General features: G+C 40.2%; 1 protein-coding gene and 1 pseudogene across 1 annotated transcript in view; both read left to right on the forward strand.

Moving 5' to 3' along the window:
- Positions 1–24,303, forward strand: part of LOC128657952 (gastrula zinc finger protein XlCGF26.1-like) — a gene marked incomplete at its 3' end in the record, with an annotated part of 129,823 nt that overhangs the window by 84,494 nt on the left and 21,026 nt on the right. The window lies entirely within an intron of this gene.
- Positions 21,711–21,829, forward strand: LOC128658430 (uncharacterized; annotated as a pseudogene).

The raw sequence follows: 24,303 nt of genomic DNA on the forward strand, positions 1-24,303 counted from the left end.
AATTTATGTAAGAACTTACCTGATAAATTCATTTCTTTCATATTAGCAAGAGTCCATGAGGCCCGCCCTTTTTTTGTGGTGGTTATGATTTTGTATAAAGCACAATTATTCCAATTCCTTATTTTATATGCTTTCGCTCTTTTTTATCACCCCACTTCTTGGCTATTCGTTAAACTGAATTGTGGGTGTGGTGAGGGGTGTATTTATAGGCATTTTGAGGTTTGGGAAACTGCCCCTCCTGGTAGGAATGTATATCCCATACGTCACTAGCTCATGGACTCTTGCTAATATGAAAGAAATGAATTTATCAGGTAAGTTCTTACATAAATTATGTTTTTTGTTGTTGAGTAAACTGTCCCTTTAAATGTGTATATAAGGTGCTGGATGTGTGCAATTAAGACATATGGGACTTCTCTATAGTGCTGTTTATCTCGACACAATGTTATAGGAGGGGCAGTGTATGTAAAGCAGAGATAATTTCTCTATAGGATTAAATGTCTGCATTTAAGGTATTGAGGAGGAGACGTGGGTGAGACAGATACAGGAGATGTAGAAGACGTTAGTGACAATGTTTATTGGAAATGTAAGGGTTAAAGATCTGTAATTAGTGACATATACAATATGTATAGTTAGGAAAGTTTATGTATTGGTTTATTTTTGATAAGCACTATGTCCTATTGGATTAATCCATTTTATTCACATTAATTCCTTTTGTGACCAAACAGTGACATCTGAATCCTGATCGTTTTATGATGTTAAAATATGGGTGTTGGGCATCCAAAATTCACAATATTACCCCCTTTTATGATTATCTGTATGTGAGACCTCTCTCTGTTATTTTGAAGATCACGTACAATACAATAAAGGAGACAAGTAAGAATATCTGACAAATTCAGTTGTGCTGAACAAGACAATGTCTGACAAGACCAAGAACCACACCTCAGACCTTCCTGATGCACACGCAGGTAAGCAGGACGTTGCATGCATGTCACCTGGTTTTGTCATCAGAATGTGATAATAATTACATTAACAAACCAGAAACCTCAGTGATTGTCTTAAAAGGACATCAGTGTTCTCCAAAAACAATGTGGCCATCCGGGTATGGGCAGTGCAATATTTTCTAATATTAAATAATTTTCTGATATCCAAAGCACACATTTATTGCATAATTTAAAGGGACACTGAACCCAATTTTTTTTTTTCTTTCGTGCTTCAGATAGAGCATGCCATTTTAAGCAACTTTCTAATTTACTACTATTATCAATTTTTCTTTGTTCTCTTGCTATCTTTATTTGAAAAAAGTCATCTAAGCTAAGGAGCCAGCCAATTTTTGGTTCAGACCTGGACAGCACTTGTTTATTGGTGGATTAATTTATCCACCAATCAGCAAGAACAACCCAGGTTGTTCACAAATAATGGGCCGGCATCTAAACTTACATTCTTGCTTTTCAAATACAGATACAAAGAGAATGAAGAAAATTTGATAATAGGAGTAAATTAGAAAGTTGCTTAAAATTGCATGCTCTATCTGAATCACTAAAGAAAAAAATTGGGTTCAGTGTCCCTTTTAACATAAATGTGTTTAATGATAATTTGCGCAATAAAAATTGAACATTTTTATTATTAGCTAATCTTAAAGTGAAAGTAAATCCTAGCGTTTTACAAATGCTAGGATTTACTATTGAAATAAATAAAGGGGACTTTCATTCATGAAGTATAAGATACTTCATGTAAAAAGCTCCTTTATTTGTTTCAATCGATCGCCGTTTTCAGCTGCTACAGCAGCCCACGGCTAAAAAATTTTGCTGAGGTGACGTTTTCACCTCTTAGCCAATAGCCGTGCGGTAAATCCGGCTCCCATGGGCGCCAAGCCGGATTTACCACACAGCTATTGGCTAAGAAGTGAAAACGTCACCTCTTTTGCAAAAAATGTTTTAAGCCGTGGGCTGCTGTAGCAGCTGAAAACGGCGATCGATTCAAACAAATAAAGGAGCTTTTTACATGAAGTATCTTATACTTCATGAATGAAAGTCCCCTTTATTTGTTTCAATAGTAAATCCTAGCGTTTGTAAAACGCTAGGATTTACTTTCACTTTAACTAATCATGTTTAAAAATGGTTAAAGCAGGTTTTATGTTTGTTTGTTTCTTTTTAACATACTTTGCATTACACAATGTTTATAGTGTGATGGGGTTGTACAGCAACAGCATAGATTTACTGATTTAATAAGGTGTATAGGTACAAAGCTGTATAGTTAAAGTGATGGTAAATTCGCCTTGCTAACTTTAGGTATATTGAAAGCTCTTGTAATTATAAGCATATCAATGTGCTTATTTTCTTCAAAATCAAATACAATTTCTGTAAAACACAGTTTTTGTGAGGCTCCGTTATCTGCTTTAATGCAGCCTCTCACAGATGTTCTTATTTTGGTATGACAGGCAGCTCTTTCAGCGAATAGGAGCCTCATCATGCGCCCTATGTAATTAACCCACAGCACTCTCCCGTGCTTGTAACTATTAGCTGACTCAGCCTTGAACTGCAACTGCGCACGCGCAGCACGCTACGCTAGATTACCTGTTTACAGTAAGCAGCCTGACTGTTTCTTTTGCGCAAATAGCGTAGCATGCTGCACGTGCGCATTTGCACTTCAAGGATGAGTCAGCTAATAGTTACAAGCATGGGAGAGTGCTGTGAGTAAATTACATAGAGCGCATGGTGAGGCTCTTATTGGCTGAAAGAGCTGCCTGTCAAATACCAAAATAAGAAAATCTGTGACAGAGGCTGCATTAAAAGCAGATAACGGAGCCTCACAAAAACTGTGTTTTACAGAAGTTGTATTCGATGTTGAAGAAAATAAGCACATTGATATGCTTAAAATTACAAGAGCTTTCAATATACCTAAAGTTAGTGAGGTGAGTTTACCATCACTTTAATATAATGTGTATTTGATGTTGTTGGTCACTTAGAAGGAGCACTAAATCAGGGGTTTAAAGGGACAGTCAACACCAGATTTTTTGTTGTTTAAAAAGATAGATAATCCCTTTATTACCTATTCCCCAGTTTTGCATAACCAACACAGTTATAATAATATACTTTTTACCTCTGTGATTACCTTGTATCTAAGCCTCTGCAAACTCCCCCCTTATTTCAGTTCTTTTGACAGACTTGCATTTTTTCCAATTAGTGCTCACTCCTAGGTAACTTCATGTGCATGAGCTCAATGTTATCTATATGAAACACATGAACTAATGCCCTCTTGTGGTGAAAAACTGTCAGATTAGAGATGGCCTTCAAGGTCTAAGAAATTAGCATATGAACCTCCTAGGTTAAGCATACCAAGAGAACAAGCAAAATTGGTAATAAAAGTAAATTGGAAAGTTGTTTAAAATTACATGACCTATATGAATCATGAAAGTTTATTTTGGACTTGACTGTCCTTTAACACGCTTTATAGGCACAGAGCTGTGTAGTGACTAATGTGTATGTGGTGTTGTTGGTCACATACAGGGAGCACTAAATCAGGGGTTCAATAAGGTTTATAGGCACAGAGCTGTGTAGTTACTATAATCTGTATGGGGTGTTGGTCACATATAGGGAGCACTAAATCAGGGGTTTAATAAGGTTTATAGGCACAGTGCTGTGTAGTTACTATTAATGTGTATGTGGTGTTGTTGGTCACATACAGGGAGCACTAAATCAGGGGTTTAATAAGGTTTATAGGCACAGTGCTGTGTAGTTACTATAATCTGTATGGGGTGTTGGTCACATATAGGGAGCACTAAATCAGGGGTTTAATAAGGTTTATAGGCACAGATCTGTGTAGTTACTATAATGTGTATGGGGTGTTGTTGGTCACATACAGGGAGCACTAAATCGGGGGTTTAATGAGGTTTATAGGCACAGTGCTGTGTAGTTACTATAATGTGTATGTGGTGTTGTTGGTCACATTCAGGGAGCACTAAATCAGGGGTTTAATAAGGTTTATAGGCACAGTGCTGTGTAGTTATTATAATTTGTATGTGGTGTTGTTGGTCACATAGAGGGAGCACTAAATCAGGGGTTTAATAAGGTTTATAGGCACAGTGCTGTGTAGTTATTATAATGTGTATGTGGTGTTGTTGGTCACATACAGGGAGCACTAAATCAGGAGTTTAATAAGGTTTATAGGCACAGTGCTGTGTAGTTATTATAATTTGTATGTGGTGTTGTTGGTCACATAGAGGGAGCACTAAATCAGGTTTTACTTGGGTTCTAATGAAGTTTCCTACTGTTATGGTCCCACTGTGTTCTTATTCTGTTATAGACATAGATCATTACAGATTCATCTCATATGAGGCAATAAATAACCATCACGGTTTAGCATTAAAGGGACATTAAATCGCTGGGCATAACTACAACACAACGGTCACTACTCACCATATATACTCATATTTCACCTTTTTACAGGTGCTGAATGCTGTAACTTTGCTTTTTAATACAGGGCAGCACCATATTGGAGTTTTTTCACAGCAGTATTGTGTGCTTCAGGTTATCACATAACACATTGTGTGAGGTTTTATATTTGTGCAGTTTTTATACACAGTGTAATAGCTAAATAACTTGTATAAAAAGCTACATGAATAATATAGAGCAATGCAGGGGCTGCAAATATATAAAGTTCATGGTCAGTCATGCACAGTACAGATGGTAAAAAGCCGGCAACATCACTGTTCTGTGAATGCGCACGGCTACTGTCCCAGGGTGCGAGAATACCTACACTCCAAGATGGTGGCACCCAGTGTAAATGTGCAGGGCATCAGCAACTGGCACCGTTAAAGGGAAATGAAACCCAAATGTTTTCTTTCATTATTCAGATAGAGCTTGGGATTTTAAACAACTTTCTAATTTACTTTTATTATAATTTTTTTCTTTGTTATCTTAGCATGGATGTAAGCTTAGGAGCCAGCCAGTTTCTAGAGCACTATATGGCAGCAGTTTTGCAAGAATGTTAACCATTTGCAAGAGCTTTAGATGGCAGCACTATTTCCGGCCATGTAGTGCTTCAGAGGCTACCTAGGTGTTCTTCAGTACAGAATATAATCGGTACAAAGCAAATTTGATTATAGAAGTAAATTGGTATTTTTTAAAAAAAAAATTGTATTCTCTGTCTGAATCAGATTTTTTTTGTGGGGGGGTTCATATCCCTTTAAAATAAAAGATCAGCTTTAAATAGAGCAGCAGACACAGCAGGATGGCAATAATTAAACATGTTATAGGGTCATGGATTTAAAAAGTACACTGCCATTATTTAGATAGGCAGTATGATTAATGTATGCTAAGAAGCATGCTCTATAGATGCGAGCAGTGCTTGTCATGCAAGCATACTGTGATAGGCACAGGAGCAGTTCTTGTCACGAACATATTAAAGTAAACTCCGGAGCATGTTTTATATATGATAGCAGTTTTTGTCACAAGAGTATACTGAGGTAGGCACAGGAGTGTGCTGTGTATATGGCAGTAGTGCTTGTCATGAGAGCATACTGAGGTAGGCATATGAGCAAACTTTATATATGGCAGCAATATTTATCATGAGAGTATCTGTATACTGAAGTAGTCTGGGGCGTGTGCTCTATATACAGTGCTGCAGACACCTGCATGCTTCTGAGCATACCTTTTGTCATGGGAAGGCACTAAATTTGAACAAGGGATACCAAGAGAAAGCGGTAAATGTAATAACATAAGAAGCATTGCTTGTTTTTACCCTGGCTGTGTGTGGCTACAGACAACGTCACTGTGTAAAGCACTGAGGCATCTAATATTCTGTTACCGCTGGTTACATAAACGTATTATATACAATATGGTGCAGCTCTTCAGTGCTGGGGGCAGAAGTATGTGCGGCGCTGAGGCAGCTAATATTCTGTTACCGCTGGTTACATAAACGTATTATATACAATATGGTGCAGCTCTTCAGTGAGTAGCTGGGGGCAGAAGTATGTGCGGCACTGAGGCAGCTAATATTCTGTTACCGCTGGTTACATAAACTTATTATATACAATATGGTGCAGCTCTTCAGTGCTGGGGGCAGAAGTATGTGCGGCACTGAGGCAGCTAATATTCTGTTACCGCTGGTTACATAAACTTATTATATACAATATGGTGCAGCTCTTCAGTGCGTAGCTGGGGGCAGAAGTATGTGCGGCACTGAGGCAGCTAATATTCTGTTACCGCTGGTTACATAAACTTATTATATACAATATGGTGCAGCTCTTCAGTGTGTAGCTGGGGGCAGAAGTATGTGCAGCACTGAGGCAGCTAATACTCTGTTACCGCTGGTTACATAAACTTATTATATACAATATGGTGCAGCTCTTCAGTGCGTAGCTGGCGGCATAAGTATGTGCGGCACTGAGGCAGCTAATATTCTGTTACCGCTGGTTACATAAACGTATTATATACAATATGGTGCAGCTCTTCAGTGTGTAGCTGGGGGCAGAAGTATGTGCGGCGCTGAGGCAGCTAATACTCTGTTACCACTGGTTACATAAACGTATTATATACAATATGGTGCAGCTCTTCAGTGCTGGGGGCAGAAGTATGTGCGGCACTGAGGCATCTAATATTCTGTTACCGCTGGTTACAGAAACTTATTATATACAATATGGTGCAGCTCTTCAGTGCTGGGGGCAGAAGTATGTGCGGCACTGAGGCAGCTAATATTCTGTTACCGCTGGTTACATAAACTTATTATATACAATATGGTGCAGCTCTTCAGTGCGTAGCTGGGGGCAGAAGTATGTGCGGCACTGAGGCAGCTAATATTCTGTTACCGCTGGTTACATAAACTTATTATATACAATATGGTGCAGCTCTTCAGTGCGTAGCTGGCGGCAGAAGTATGTGCGGCACTGAGGCAGCTAATATTCTGTTACCGCTGGTTACATAAACGTATTATATACAATATGGTGCAGCTCTTCAGTGTGTAGCTGGGGGCAGAAGTATGTGCGGCGCTGAGGCAGCTAATACTCTGTTACCACTGGTTACATAAACGTATTATATACAATATGGTGCAGCTCTTCAGTGCGTAGCTGGGGCAGAAGTATGTGCAGCACTGAGGCAGCTAATATTCTGTTACCGCTGGTTACATAAGCGTATTATATACAATATGGTGCAGCTCTTCAGTGCATAGCTGCGGCAGATGTATGTGCGGCGTTGGAGGTGCTGCTAATATTGTGATGGTGTCTAGCCGGTACTTCCTGTCACTAGTATCCTGCTTGTCTGTCTGATCTTTCTGGTGCGCACAACAAGCTGCTACCTATTTGCCAGTTTTATGTAGTTCTGAGCCGGCCCTTCCTCCTTTTTAAATGGCACTAATTCTCATACCGTGTTATTAGCTATCCAGCTTCCTGGGTTTACTACATGCTGACACCTCTATTAGGATCACCTGCTTAGCCCTGTATTGTGTATATCACAAACCACAACTGTTACGTGTATACAGATACAAAAGTAAAACAGGTAGCAAGCTCTTCCTTTAGGTTTATTTGTGTAGCTTTTATTATGTCAGTCATGTAAAACCTCACAGTGCTCCGGTATAGACTCTCTCATGTATGGTCTTTTACCAGAGAGTGTGAGATCAAGGAGTTATTATTATTATTATTATTATTAGGTATTTGTAGAGCGCCAACAGGTTCCGCAGCGCTATGAACATGGGTGGTATATATAAAAAAAAGATTACAGGGATCAAATGGGTGAAGGGTCCTGCCGAGAATTGCACTGTTGTAGTCGGCTCTTATGAAGGTGAACTACAAACAGCTGGGCTCATAGGCTTACATGCTATGGGGTTTAAGGGGATAGCAGTGGAGATAGGAAGGTTAGTGTAGGTTGTAAGCGTCCCTGAATAGTAGTCTTCAGGGAGCACTTGTAGCTTTTAAAACTAGGGGAGATTCTTGTGGAGCGAGGAAGAGAGTTCCATAAGATGGGAGTCAGTCTTGAGAAATCTTGTAGACGGGAATGTGAGGAGGTAACGAGAGGAGGAGAGTAGGAGATCATAAGCGGAGCGAAGGGGACGGGAGGGAGAGTATCTGGAGACAAGGTCTGAGATGTAGGGGGAGCAGTGCAATTGAGGGCTTTATGTGTCAGAGTGAGAATTTTGTGTTTAATCCTGGAGGCAAGAGGAAGCCACTGAAGGGAGTGGCAGAGAGGTGTGGCAGATGTAGAGCGACGTGCAAGGAAAAGGAAGATGAGCCTGGCAGAGGCATTCATTATGGATTATAAAGGAGCTAGGCATCAGCTAGGAAGACCAGAGAGGATAGAGTTGCAGTAGTCGAGGCAGGAAAGGATGAGAGAGTGAATTAAAATCTTTGTTGTGTCTTGTGTAAGGAAATGTCTAATTTTACAATGTTTTTAGGTGGAAGCGGCAGGCTTTAGCCAAGGACTGAATGTAAGGAGTGAAACAAAGATCTGAGTCAAGTGTGACCCCAAGACATCGGCATGTAAGGTTGGGGTAATGATGGAGTTGTCAACAGGAGTTACATACAAACAAAATAACTACACTTTTCCAAAATGCTGGTTTATTTTTTACCCATAGCTGGTTCTTATTAACCTTTAAGGGATATGAAAACCAACATTTTTCTTTTGTAATTCCTATTTATTTTCTATTTTTAAATTTGCTTTGTTCTTATGATATTATTTGTTGAAGAGATACCTAGGTAGGAGTCTGTAGCAGGAAATAGTGCTGCCATCTAGTGCTCTTGCAAATGAATAATATTTATGAAAACTGCTGCCATGTGTGCTCCAGACACAAACACACTAGTGATGCACCGAAATGGAAATTCTGGACGGAAACCGAATCCGAAAATCCGGGATGCACTTGGCCGAAAACCGAAACTGATACCGAAAATGTATTTTTCAAATTATTTGTTTGAGTTTTTTTTTTTTTGCATAATTAGAGCCAATAAAAAAAGCCCACACTTTTATTGAAAGTAACACACTAAAATTGGACAAAATATCTTAAAACAATAATATGCTACACAATAATTTTACCAAGAAAAAAAAAAAAAAACAGGCAAAAAATAATGCCATTTTCGGCCAAAATGTTTTCACGACCAAAATTTTGGTGCATCCCTACTTAAAACAATTATAAATATCAATATACTGTATTATTCTTCATTTAGTTCTATGTAACAGAATCATATTTAACAGTTTGTTTTATTTTTTTACCAATTATCCAAATAAAGTATAGTCCTAGAAAACTCATTATATGCAGAACAGTAAGTCAAGTAATAAACTTAAACAGCAGCTCTAGGCTAGCACCAAATTTGAAACATGCTACACAATAATTTTACCGAAAATAACAGGCAAAATAACCGAAAACCAAAATAGCCAAAAATGCAATTTTCGACCGAAACTTTCTGCGGCCGAAATTTCGGTGCATCCCTAAAACACACTCCTGATTTTTTTTGTGTTGCTATCAGCTAAGTTTATAAAGGTTTTACTAATTGTTTAATAAACTAAATCATAAAGTACAAACTGCTGTTATATAAGTTTATGTTACACCCTGTACTGTGCTCTCGGGTAACTTCCTGCTGTAATTACGGGGCGTCTAAAAGAAAACCCGGGCACTGGGCTATTAAATGTGAAGGAAGAGGATGAGACAGATGACATGAATAGTCATCAGACTGAAATACATTGCACCCTCCCTGCCGGTGAGTAGTAATACGTGAGAGTCAGCCGGGGCTGTGCACACAGTTACTTACTGCTCTCCCTCCCTGCCGGTTGAGTAGTAATACGTGAGAGTCAGCCGGGGCTGTGCACACAGTTACTTACTGCTCTCCCTCCCTGCCGGTGAGTAGTAATACATGAGAGTCTGCCGGGGCTGTGCACACAGTTACTTACTGCTCTCCCTCCCTGCCGGTGAGTAGTAATACGTGAGAGTCTGCCGGGGCTGTGCACACAGTTACTTACTGCTCTCCCTCCCTGCCGGTGAGTAGTAATACGTGAGAGTCTGCCGGGGCTGTGCACACAGTTACTTACTGCTCTCCCTCCCTGCCGGTGAGTAGTAATACGTGAGAGTCTGCCGGGGCTGTGCACACAGTTACTTACTGCTCTCCCTCCCTGCCGGTGAGTAGTAATACGTGAGAGTCTGCCGGGGCTGTGCACACAGTTACTTACTGCTCTCCCTTGTAGTTTACTGTCTGCTTTATAAGCGCAGATAACACAATGATTTAACCCTTGTTTAGTTCATGTTTTTTTATACTGGGATATAGAGGATCACGGTAAAAAAAGAATGAGAGAGAAAAGGAGTAGAATGTGTAAATTTGGTGCTATTGTCTGTCTGGGAAATAAAGGTTTTTTTTTTTTTTTTGGTTATAAAAACTAGATCATGGGATATAAAACTAACTTTGCTTTATTTGTACAGATGAAGATAACGCTGATGTAGTGAAATCTGAGTTAACAGAAGATCTGTGTGTGAGGCATCAGCTGGAAGCACCACATGAGGAAACCAGTGAAAATATCAGCCAAGGTGAGTGTGCACTTGTAACCTGTGTCCCTCAGACACGCCACAAGTGAGTGTGCACATATGTTGTACTTGAGGGATGCAGGTCACAGGTAAGTGTGCACGTATGTTGTGTCTGAGGGTTACAGGTGAGTGAGCATGTGTATTGTGTCTCAAGGACACAGGATTACAGGCGAGTGTGTGTCTATGTTGTAACTGAGGGATGAAAGTAGCATGAGTGTTGTGTGTGTGTGAGAGGTATGTGGGTTACAGGTGTGCAAGTATGCACTTAGGTTGTGTGTGAGATATGTATGTTTTGTCTGAGGGACATGGGATACAGGTGGATCTGCATGTATATTTTGTGTGAGGTACGTGGGTTACAGGTGAGTGCACATATATTGTGTGTGAGGTACGTAGGTTACAGGTGAATGTGCACATGTATTTTGTGTGAGGTACGTGGGTTACAGGTGACAGTGCACATATATTGTGTGAGGTTCATGAGTTACAGATGAGTGTGTACCTATATTGTGTGTGTTAGGTACGTGGATTACAGCTGAGTGCTTATTTATCATGATGCGAGCAGACATGATCCGATATTGCGGATCATGTCCGCTGCACATCGATATATGCCGACAGCATACTCTCTCTGTATTTATCATTGCACCAGCAGTTCTGGTGAGCTGCTGGTGCAATACTGCCCCCTGCAGATTCGCGGCCACTAGCAGGGCCATACGGAGCTTGATAAATAGGCACCTCTGTGTGAGGTACGTGGGTTACAGCTGAGTGTGTACGTATATTGTGTGTGTGAGGTACGTGGGTTACAGGTGAGAGTGCACATATATTGTGTGTGAGGTATGTGGGTTACAGGTGAATATGCACATGTATTTTATGTGAGCTACGTGGGTTACAGGTGAGAGTGCACATATATTGTGTGTGAGGTACGTGGGTTACAGATGAGTGTGTACCTATATTGTGTGTGTTAGGTACGTGGATTACAGCTGAGTGCTTATTTATCATGATGCGAGCGGACATGATCCAATATTGCGGATCATGTCGATATATGCCGACAGCATACTCTCTTTGTATTTATCATTGCACCAGCAGTTCTGGTGAACTGCTGGTGCAATACTGCCTCCTGCAGATTTGCGGCCACTAGCAGGGCCATACGGAGCTTGATAAATAGGCACCTCTGTGTGAGGTACGTGGGTTACAGCTGAGTGTGTACATATATTGTGTGTGAGGTACGTGGGTTACAGGTGAGTGTGTACATATATTGTGTGTGTGTGAGGTACGTGGGTTACAGCTGAGTGTGCACATATATTGTGTGTGAGGTATGTGGGTTACAGGTGAATCTTCACATATATTGTGTGTGAGGTACGAGTATTACAGGTGAGTGTTCACGTATATTGTGTGTTTGAGGTATGTGGGTTACAGCTGAGTGTATACATATATTGTGTGTGAGGTATGTGGGTTACAGCTGAGTGTATACATATATTGTGTGTGAGGTACGTGGGTTACAGGTGAGTGTTCACATATGTTGTGTGTGAGGTACGTGGGTTACAGGTGAGAGTGCATATATATAGTGTGTGAGGTATGTGGGTTACAGGTGAATCTGCACATATATTGTGTGTGAGGTACGAGTATTACAGGTGAGTGTTCACGTATATTGTGTGTTTGAGGTATTTGGGTTACAGCTGAGTGTATACATATATTGTGGGTTACAGGTGAGTGTTCACATATATTGTGTGTGAGGTACGTGGGTTACAGGTGAGTGTTCACATATGTTGTGTGTGAGGTACGTGGGTTACAGGTGAGAGTGCATATATATATATTGTGTGTGAGGTATGTGGGTTACAGGTGAATCTGCACATATATTGTGTGTGAGGTACGAGTATTACAGGTGAGTGTTCACGTATATTGTGTGTTTGAGGTATGTGGGTTACAGCTGAGTGTATACATATATTGTGTGTGAGGTACGTGGGTTACAGGTGAGTGTTCACATATGTTGTGTGTGAGGTACGTGGGTTACATGTGAGTGTGCACATATATTGGGGTATATTTATATAAGTGCAAGCTTTATCATTGCACCAGCAGTTCTCTTGAACTGCTTGTGCAATGCTGCCCCCTGCAGATTCGCGGCCAATCAGCCGCTAGCAGGGGGTGTCAATCAACCCGATCGTATTTGATTGGGTTGATTTCTGTTTGGCGCCTCAGAGCAGGCGGACAAGTTATGGAGCAGAGGTCTTTAGGCAAGGGGCATCAAGCTCCATACGGAGCTTGATAAATCGTCCCCCTAGTGTGTGAGGTATGTTGGTTACAGGTGAATCTGCACATATATTGTGTGTGAGGTACGAGGGTTACAGGTGAGGAGTGTGCACATATATTGGGCGAGATTACATATACGGCGTAGGTTTCAGCGCAAATGCTGAAACCCATGCCCGCCCATAAGTTCACCTTGCAAATCGGGTGAATCACATATATACGGTTGTGGCAAATTAGATACTGACGTAAGTCGGATAAACCGGCGACATTCAGAAATGTGCGGAAATACACATTTCTGGAGTCGCCAGTGACTTACGGCAGTTTATGATCTGTTGGCGCCTAGGTAAAAAAAAAAAAAACTTAAAATGGGCATAAAAATCTAATCCGCCTCCGAAAAACTAAACGGACACGTCAAAACCCCTATTTCTTTCCTAAGGCATGGAGAGTCCGCTATTTCATTTCAGTTACTAGAGGGATATTCAATTCCTGGCCAACAGGAGGAGGCAAAGAGCACCCTAGCAGAGCTGTTAAAGGGACACTGTACCCAATTTTTTTCTTTCGTGATTCAGATAGAGCATGGCATTTTAAGCAACTTTCTAATTTACTCCTATTATCAAATTTTCTTCATTCTCTTGGTATCTTTATTTGAAATGCAAGAAAGTAAGTTTAGATGCCGGCCCATTTTTGGTGATCAACCTGGGTTGTTCTTGCTGATTGGTGGATAAACTCATCCACCAATAAAAAAAGTGCTGTCCAGAGTACTGAATTAAAAAAAAAGCTTAGATGTCTTCTTTTTAAAATAAAGATAGCAAGAGAACTAAGAAACATTGATAATATCAATAAACTAGAAAGTGTCTTAAAATTGCATGCTCTATCTGAATCATGAAAGAAAAAATTTGGGTTCAGTGTCCCTTTAAGTGTCACTTCCCTTACCCATAATCCCCAGTCATTCTCTTTGCCTCTGTCAAGGGAGGATTTGTGAAGATGGTGTCTGAAGATATTTAATCCTTTAATGGGTACTTTTCTAAGAAAGGATTAGGGGCTATGCTGTGTCCATGTCAATCTCTTTAGTAAGAGCAATGGAGGCTTTTAGCAGTTAGAAGGCGGTGATGTGGTCTTTACTTAACTTCTAACAGTATTGCTACCCCTATTAAAGAAAACCAGGGTTGGTTACTCTGTTTTTTTTTTCTTTTATCTACAGGTCCCTGATATATATGAGTAAATCTGTCACACCTAAGAAGTGTTCCTGCCCTGCAGCTGGAGCCACAGGTAAGTACTTTTACCTTCTTGGTGGAAGGACACCAGTTTTAGGGGTTAATGCCTCTAACAGGTTAACATTCACTTGCTGGTTCCTTGGGAAGGTCAAATAATCCCTGGTGGGTCTCATTGATTTATATATCCCTTCATGTAGGGATTAATTATGGGGCAGAACTATGGACACTGATCCTTCTTTTATCAGCCACTCTTGACAAATGTTTATTTTGCTTGGAGGTGTCTATTGTTCCCCCTGTGCGTCTTTGTATAACATGTTTTAAATAAGAATTGTCAAGGGATAAGAATTCCATTTCTAAGCCTGTTGTCTCTCAGGAGGATAATGTTGTTCAGGCCATGCCTCAACTTTCTCCTCAAACGTCCCAAGCATTATTTGCTTCACATGCAGTGCCCTGCGGTTCCTCGCAACAAGTTTGTGGAGGTATTTATTTTTGACCAGGAGATTTTGCTGTTTAAATTATTTCTGCAGCCCTGTCAGCCTTTCCGGTAACTGGTAAGCGTAAGAAAAAGTCTAGGAAATTTCCCAGTGTAAGAGTTCTGACTCCGCTAAGTCTACACTAGTCACTCTATCCCAGTTGTCTGAGGAAGATCTTTCCTCGGCAGATTCTGAGGGAGAATTTTTAGACTATGTGTCTGTAGAGGGTGACACTAGTCCTGGTGTAGCAGATCAAGAGTAGGTTAATTTTAGTTTCAAACTGGAGCACCTCCGGTTCCTTTTAAAGGAGGTCCTTTCTACTTTGGAAGACTCCGATTCTTCTGTCGCTGAGACTCCAAAGAAGTCTAATAAACTGTTTGATGTTATTCCTTCATCTGTTGAGGTTTTCCAGTTCCAGACCGGATGACGGAAATTATTGCTCAGGAATGGGGGAAAAAACGGGAATTCCTTTTCTTTCATGTAATTGGCAAGAGTCCATGAGCTAGTGACGTATGGGATATACAATCCTACCAGGAGGGCCAAAGTTTCCTATACCTCAAAATGCCTATAAATGCACCCCTCACCACACCCACAATTAAGTTTTACAAACTTTTCCTTCTATGGAGGTGGTGAAGTAAGTTTGTGCTAAGATTTCTACTTTGATATGCGCTTCTCTGCATTTTGAAGCCCGTTTCCTCTCAGAGTACAGTGAATGTCAGAGGGATGTGAAGGGAGTATCACCTATTGAATGCAATGGTTTTCCTCACTGGGATCTATTTCATAGGTTCTCTGTTATCCGTCGTAGAGATTCATCTCCTACCTCCCTTTTCAGATCGACAATATACTCTCATATTCCATTACCTCTACTGATAACCGTTTCAGTACTGGTTTGGCTATCTGCTATATGTGGATGGGTGGGTGTCTTTCGGTAAGTATGTTTTTATTACTTAAGACACCCTCAGCTATGGTTTGGTACTTTATGCATTAATATAAAGTTCTAAATATATGTATTGTACTTATATTTGCCATGAGTCTGGTTTATGTATTTCCTTTTGCAGACTGTCAGTTTCATATTTGGGGAAAAACATATTTAGGAAATATTTTTCTTACCTGGGGTTTAGTCGTTTTTCAAATGGACTGTTTTTTTTTCTTTCAATTTCGCGGGCAAAATTAGGCCTGTAAGGGAGCAAAAAGGGAGTTTATTGCGTCATTCTTGGCGCAAGAATTTTTTGGCGCGAAGGTACGTCCGATTACGCAAATTCGTCATTTCTGGCGTCTTAGTTGACGCCGAGTTCCTCACAAGATTGCGTTGTTAATGACGCGAGTGTGTCATTTCCGGATGTTGTTTGCGCCAAAATGTTTTTAGTTACGTTGTCCGTCATACTTGGTGCCAAATAATTTCATTATTTAAAATTCCATTCCTATATGCCTCTTGCCTTTTTGCTATGTCAGAGGGCTTTGCTGTTTGCATTTTTTCCCCATTCCTGAAACTGCCATATAAGGAAATGTATAATTTTACTTTATATGTTGTTGTTTTTTCTCATTTTGCAAGATGTCTCAATCTGATCCTGTCTCAGAAATCACTGTTGGAAACCTGCTGCCTGATAAAAGTTCTACCAAAGCTAAGTGCATTTGTTGTAAACTTATGGAGATTATATCTCCAGCTGTGGTTTGTAATAGTTGTCATGATAAACTTATACATGCAGATAATGTGTCCATCAGTAATAGTACACTGCCTGTTGCTGTTCCTTCAACATCTAATGTACATGATATACCTGTGAATTTAAAAGAATTTATTGCTGATTCTATTCAGAAGGCTTTGTCTGCCATCCCGCCTTCTAATAAATGAAAAGGTCTTTTAAAACTTCTCATAAAGTTGATGAAATTTCAAATGACCGACAACATACTGAATTATCCTCCTCTGATGAGGATCTATCTGCTTCAGAAGAAACTTCCTCAGATATTGACACTGACAAATCTACTTATTTATTTAAAATGGAGTGTAATCGTTCCTTGTTAAAAGAAGTGTTGATTACATTGGATATTGAGGAAACTAGTCCTCTTGATATTAAAACTAGTAAAGGTTTAAATTCTGTTTATAAACCTCCTTTGGTTACTCCAGAGGTTTTTCCAGTTCCTGATACTATTTCTGATATGATTTCTAAGGAATGGAATAGGCCTGGTGCTTCTTTTATTCCTTCTTCAGGGTTTAAAAAATGGTATCCTTTGCCAGCAGTTACATTGGAGTTTTGGGAAAAGATCCCCAAAGTTGATGGGGCTATCTCTACTCTTGCTAAACGTACTACTATTCCTATGGAAGATAGTACTTCTTTTAAAGATCCTTTAGATAGGAAACTTGAATCTTATCTAAGGAAAGCCTATTTGTATTCGGGTCATCTTATCAGGCCTGCAATTTCTTTGTCTGATGTTGCAGCTGCATCAACTTTTTGGTTGGAAAATTTAGTGCAACAAGAATTGGATTCTGATTTGTCTAGCATTGTTCACTTGCTTCAACATGCTAATCATTTTATTTGTGATGCCATTTTTTATATCATCAAAATTGATGTTAAATCTATGTCTTTAGCTATATTAGCTAGAAGAGCTTTGTGGCTTAAACTTTGGAATGCTGACATGACTTCTACATCCAGATTGCTATCTCTTTCTTTCCAAGGTAATAAGTTATTTGGTTCTCAGTTGGATTCGATTATTTCAACTATCACTGGAGGGAAGGGAGTTTTTTTGCCTCAGGATAAGAGACCTAAGGGTAAATCTAAAGCTTCTAACCGTTTTTGTTCCTTTTGACAAAATAAGGAACAGAAACCTAATCCTTCCCCCCAAGGAATCTTTTTCCAATTGGAAACCTTCTTGAAATTGGAATAAATCCAAGCCATTTAAGAAACCAAAGCCAACTCTAAATATTGTCTCTCAGGGGTACCGAATAGGATTCAGAGTAAGACCTCCTGTGAGAAAATATTTTCTCTCACACATCCCAGCAAATCCAGTAAAGGCTCAGACTTTCCTGAAGTGTGTTTCAGACCTGGAGTTTTCAGGGGTAATCATGCCAGTTCCGTTTCAGGAATGGGGTCTGGGGTTTTATTCAAATCTATTCATTGTCCCAAAGAAAGAAAATTCATTCGGACCAGTTCTGGATCTGAACATTTTGAATCGTTATGTAAGAGTATCAACTTTAAAAATGGTGACTAAGGACTATTCTGCCTTTTGTTCAGCAAGGACATTATATGTCCACAGTATACTTGCAGGATACATTACTTCATATTCCGATTCATCCAGATCATTATCAGTTTCTGAGATTCTCTTTTCTAGACGAGCATTACCAATTTGTCGCTCTTCCTTTTGGCCTAGCAACAGCTCCAAGAATCTTTTCAAAGGTTCTCTGTGCCCTACTCTCTGTAATCGGAGAGCGGGGTATTGCAGTGTTTCCTTATTTGGACGATATCTTGGTACTAGCTCAGTCTTTACGTTCTGCAGAATCTCACACAAATCAACTAGTGTTGTTTCTTCGAAAACATGGTTGGAGGATCAATTTACCAAAAAGTTCTTTGATTCCTCAGACAAGGGTCACCTTTTTAGGTTTCCAGATAGATTCAGTGTCCATGACTCTGTCTCTAACAGACAAGAGACGTTTAAAATTGGTTGCAGCCTGTCGGAACCTTCAATCTCAGTCATTCCCTTCAGTAGCTATGTGCATGGAAGTTTTAGGTCTCATGACTGCAGCATCGGACGCGATCCCTCTTCAGCTTTGTATGCTGAACCAATGGTGCAGGGATTATATAAGGATATCACAATTAATATCCTTAAATCTCAATGTTCGACTCTCTCTGACTTGGTGGTTAGATCACAATTGTATAGTTCAAGGGGCCTCTTTTGTTCGTCCAACCTGGACTGTGATCACAACAGATGTGAGTCTTTCAGGTTGGGGAGCTGTTTGTGGATCTCTGACAGCACAAGGGGTTTGGAAATCTCAAGAGGCGAGATTACCAATCAATATTTTGGAACTCTGTGCGATTTTCAGGGCTCTTCAGATTTGGCCTCTGTTGAAGAGAGAACCGTTCATTTGTTTTCAGACAGACAATATCACAACTGTGGCATATGTCAATCATCGGGGTGGGACTCACAGTCCCCAAGCTATGAAAGAAGTATCTCGGATACTTGCCTGGGCGGAATCCTGCTCCTCTATAATTTCTGCGGTTCATATCCCAGGTATAGACAATTGGGAGGCGGATTATTTCAGCTGTCAAACTTTACATCTGGGGGAGTGGTCCCTCCATCCAGATGTGTGTTCTCAGGTTGTTCAGATGTGGGGTCTTCTAGAAATAGATCTGATGGCTTCTCATCTAAACAAGAAACTTCCCAGGTACCTGTCCAGGGATCCTCAGACGGAAGCAGTGGATGCGTTGGCACTTCCTTGGTGTTATCAACCTGCTTATATTTCCCGCCTCTTGTTCTTCTTCCAAGAGTGATCTCCAGAATCATCATGAAGCAATCGTTTGTGTTGCTGGTGGTTCCAGCATGGCCTCACAGGTTTTGGTATGCAGATCTTGTTCGGATGTCCAGTTGCCAACCTTGGCCATTTCCATTAAGGCCGGACCTTCTGTCTCAAGGTCCTTTTTTCCATCAGGATCTCAAATCATTAAATTTGAAGGTATGGAAATTGAACGCCTAATGCTTAGTGATAGAGGTTTCTCTGACTCGGTGGTTAATACTATGTTACAGGCTCGTAAATCTGTTTCTAGAAAGATTTATTATCGAGTTTGGAAGATTTATATTTCATGGTGTTCTTCTCATAAATTCTCTTGGCATTCTTTCAGAATTCCTAGAATTTTACAGTTTCTTCAGGATGGTTTGGATAAAGGTTTGTCTGCAAGTTCCTTGAAGGGTCAAATCTCTGCTCTTTCTGTTTTATTTCACAGAAAGATTGCTAAACTTCCTGATATTCACTGTTTTGTACAGGCTTTGGTTCGTATCAAGCCTGTCATTAAATCAATCTCTCCTCCTTGGAGTCTTAATTTGTTTTTGAAGGCTTTACAGGCTCCTCATTTTGAGCCTATGCATTCTTTGGACATTAAACTACTTTCTTGGAAAGTGTTGTTCCTTTTGGCCATCTCTTCTGCTAGAAGAGTTTATGAATTATCTGCTCTTTCTTGTGAATCTCCTTTTCTGAATTTTCATCAGGATAAGGCAGTTTTGCGGACTTCATTTAAATTCTTACCTAAGATTGTGAATTCTAATAACATTAATAGAGAAATTGTTGTCCCTTCCTTGTGTTCTAATCCTAAGAATTCTTTGGAGAGATTATTTTGAAGCTACTAAAGATTTCAGGAAGTTTTCTAGTCTATTTGTTATCTTTTCTGGTTCAAGGAAAGGTCAGAAGGCTTCTGCTGGTCCCTTGGCTTCGTGGTTAAAGCTTTTGATTCATCAAGCTTATTTGGAGTCGGGTCAAGCCCGTCTCAGAGAATCACAGCTCATTCTACTAGATCAGTCTCCACTTCATGGGCTTTTAAGAATAGAGCTTCAGTTGATCAGATTTGCAAAGCAGCAACTTGGTCTTCTTTGCATACATTTACTAAATTCTACTGTTTTAATGTATTTGCTTCTTCAGAAGCAGTTTTTGGTAGAAAAGTTCTTCAGGCAGCTGTTTCAGTTTGATTCTTCTGCTTATGTTTTAAGTTTTTCTTTTCATTTATGAGAATAAACTTACTTTGGGTTGTCGATTAATTTTTTCCAGTGGAAAATGGCTGTTTTTATCCCTCCCTCTCTAGTGACTCTTGCGTGGAGTTCCACATCTTGGGTATTGCTATCCCATACGTCACTAGCTCATGGAATCTTGCCAATTACATGAAAGAAAACATAATTTATGTAAGAACTTACCTGATAAATTCATTTATTTCATATTGGCTAGAGTCCATGAGGCCCACCCTTTTTATGGTGGTTATGATTTTTTTTGTATTAAGCACAATTATTTCCAAATTCCTTTGATGCTTTTTACTCCTTTCTTTTTCACCCCACTACTTGGCTATTCGTTAAACTGAATTGTGGGTGTGGTGAGGGGTGTATTTATAGGCATTTTGAGGTTTGGGAAACTTTGCCCCTCCTGGTAGGATTGTATATCCCATACGTCACTAGCTCATGGACTCTTGCCAATATGAAAGAGAAATTAATTTATCAGGTAAGTTCTTTCATAAATTATGTAACAGGTCTCTGTGCGTGACTCGTGGCGCACTGTGCCTCAGATAGAGGGGGCTATCTCTTCTCTGGCTAAGAGTACCACTATACCTATTGAGGATAGTGCGTACTTTAAGGATCCCATAGATAAGCTGGAGGCTTATTTAAACTAAATGTACATTCATCAGGGATTACTGTGGCAACCTGTGGCAAGTATTGCTACGGTTGCAGGTCTACATCTCAGAAGAGACTACTATAGAGGAGATCCAGGATAGGATCAAGGCTCTGAAGCTGGCTAATTCATTTATCTATGATGCCAGCATGCAAGTGGTTAAACTGGGATCCAAGATCTCTAGCCTTGCAGTTCTAGTTTGCAGAGCTCTATGGTTAAAATCTTGGTCTGCTGATGTAACTTCAACGTCCAAGCTCCTATTGTTACCCTTCAAGGGTAAGATGTTATTTGGGCCTGGTTTGGTTGAGATCATTTCTGAAACAGGACAAGAATAATATACCAAATGGTCGCCAGAATTCTAATTTTCGTTCCTTTCGCAATTATAAAGGACAAAAGTCTTCATCCTCCTTCCAGGCTTGAGCAATCCAGGACTTCATGGAGGTCCAGTCAGCCTTGGAATAAAGGAAAACAAGCCAAGTAGCCTTCAACTGATTCTAAGTCAGCATGAAGGGGACACCCCTGTTCCAGTGGTGGATCAAGTAGGGGGCAAACTTTTCTTTCTTCGACAAGCTTGGATCTGCGATGTTCCAGATCCTTGGGCTGTGGAAATGGTATCACAGGGTTACAAATTAGGATTCAAGTCTTGCCCCCCGAGGGACAGATTTATCCCGTCACAGTTGTCCTCAATCCAGGTGAAATGAGATGCCTTTTTAAGCTGCGTTAAGGACCTCTCTTCCCTGGGAGTGATTGTTCCAGTTCCAGTAGAGGAACAGGGTCAGGGATTTAACTCAAATCTTTTTGTAGTTCCCAAAAAAGAGGGAACTTTCTGTCCCATTTTAGAACTAAAATATCTCAAGTTCCTCAAAGTACCGTTCTTTGAAATATAAACTATTCGTTCCATTCTTCCTTTAGTTCAGGAGCGTCAGTTCATATCGAGCCTACGGCCACTCCACCCTGAATGTGCCCGATCTTAACTGATCTTGGAAGCTAAGCAAGGTTGGGCCTGGTTAGTACTTGGATGGGAGACCGGCTGGGAATACCATGTGCTGTCCGTAGACCTGAAGGTCGCCTATCTCTATATTCCCATTCACAGGAAACGTCACCAGTTCCTGCGGTTTGCCTTTTTGGATAATCATTACCAGTTTGTTGCCTTTCCCTATGGCCTTGCTACGGCCCCTCAAATTTTGGGTTCAGGTGCCCTTATGGAGGCGGTCAGATTTCAGGGAATAGCGGTGGTGCCCTAACTGGACTAGTGGCTGCTTCTATGGACATTATTCATTTTGCTTGTTTCCATCTGAGACCTCTACAGTTTTGCATGCTCAGACAATGGAACTGAGAACACTTTAATCTCTTTGAGGATAATCCTATACTCAATAACATGAGTCTCTCTATTTTAGGATTTCTCAGGATCATCTGTCTCAGAGAACTTGCTTCCTGAGACCATCTTGGGAGATTGTGACTTTAGGCTTCCAGCCTGTCGGGCTAGGGAACATTTTCGGGTACTTTAAAGACTCTGGGTCTTTGGACCAGAGAGGAGTCTTCTCTCCTAATAAATATTTTGGAACAGCTTGGCTTCAACTAGGTTCGGTACGATTTATCAGGTTTCCGTTGGGCATTTTCACCTCATTGGCGTATCTCAGCCTCCAGGTAGGACCTTGGAGTTTCTTAGTTATGATGGAGGTGACTCGCATTCTCCAGTGGGCAGAATCTCACAATTGTCTCTCTTCTGCTGTTCACTTCCCAGGGGTGGGAACAAATGGGAAGCGGATTTTCTGAGCAGACATATCTTTCCTCCAATGGTGTGGGCTCCCCATCCTTAAGTATTCTCATGGATATCACTTAGGTTGGGGGTTCCGGAGTTGGATCTGATGGCATCTCGATTAAATGACAAGCTTCCAAAGTAGGGTCTAGTTCAAAAGATCCTCAAGCAGTTCTGATTGATGCTCTGGCAGTTCCTTGGGTCTTCGATCTAGCATTCTTGTTCCCTCCGTTTTGTCCTCTTTCCTCGGGTAATAGCTTGTATCTATCAGGAAAGGGCGTCTGTGATTCTAATAGCTCATGCCGGGTCTTAGGTTCTGGTTTGCAGATCTGGTGTAGATATAATTTCTTCTTCCTTAGAAGTTGTCTCTGAGGAAGGACCTTTCTACTTTGGGCCCCTTCTCCCTCTCGAATCTAGATTCTCTGAAACTGACAGCTTGGAGATTGATCGTCTAATTTTGCTAGGCGTGTTTTTTTCTAAGAAGGTCATTGTTACCATGCTCCGAGCTTGTAATCCTGTTACTCGTAAGATTTACCATAAGGTATGGCATAAATACCTTTATTGGTTCGAATCTAAGGGTTTCTAAGTCGGGTGAGGATCCCCCGTTTTGTATCCTTTCATCAGGATGGCCTGGAGAAAGGTTTGTCAGTCAGTACTCTGAAGGCTCAAATTTCTGCACTTCCTAATCTTCTTTTTAGTAGATCTTTTTCGGTCGATCCACCAGATGTTAAGTCTTTTGTTCAGGCCTTGGTCAGAATTATGCCTGTGTTTAATCCTGTTGCTCCTTCATGGAGTCTTATCCTTGTTCATAGAGTGTTTCAACAGGTTCTGTTTGAGCCTATGCATTCAGTTGTTATCCTGGAATGTTTTATTTCTACTCGCTATTTCTTCTGCTCATAGAGACTCTGAACTTTTGACTCTACTATGTGATTCTCCTTGTTTTACGTTAGGCATCAATAATTTATTAATATCAATTAATAAATGAATATGCAACAATCAAAGCACCAAACTTCAACATTAATATTTTTTAGTTCTTGGTATTATGGTCGAATATGTGGAAGAAAAAACACACAAAACAGTATAATATCAATTGACAATTTACTTGGCAATCCATATTAAAAGTAGGGATGCACCGAAATTTCGGCCGCAGAAAGTTTCGGCAGAAAATGGCATTTTTGGTTATTTCGGTTTTCGTTTTTTTTGCCTTTTATTTTTGGTAAAATTATTGTGTAGCATATTTCAAATTTGATGCAAGCTTAGAGCTGCTGTTTGAGTTCATTACTTGACTTACTGTTTTGCATAAAATAATAGTTTTCTAGGACTATACTTTATTTTAATAATTGGTAAAAAAAAAAAAAATGGTTAAATCTGATTCTGTTACACAGAACTAAATAAAGAATAATACTAGCGATGCATCAAAATTTGGGCCACTGAAAATGTGCAATTCCAATTTCGGCCCAAAGAGGACCAAAATGGCTAAAAATGTACAGCCCTCCCCTGTTCTATTGAGTTAAATGTCTATCCTTAGCATAAGGTGAGCAGCACAGGACTGGCATGGTACACAGAGCACACACATAAGTACCATGACATCCTGTTCTATTGAGTTACATGTCTATCCTTAGCATAAGGTGAGCAGCACAGCACAGCACTGGCATGGTACACAGAGCACACACATAAGTACCAAAAAAAGAAAAAAATAATTTCGGTTTTGTTTCGGTTTTCGGCCAGGAGCATCCTGAATTTTCGGTATCGGTTTCGGTCCAGAATTTT

Source organism: Bombina bombina, chromosome 4 (genome assembly GCF_027579735.1).
Source record: "Bombina bombina isolate aBomBom1 chromosome 4, aBomBom1.pri, whole genome shotgun sequence".
In the NCBI taxonomy this organism is placed as follows: domain Eukaryota; kingdom Metazoa; phylum Chordata; class Amphibia; order Anura; family Bombinatoridae; genus Bombina; species Bombina bombina.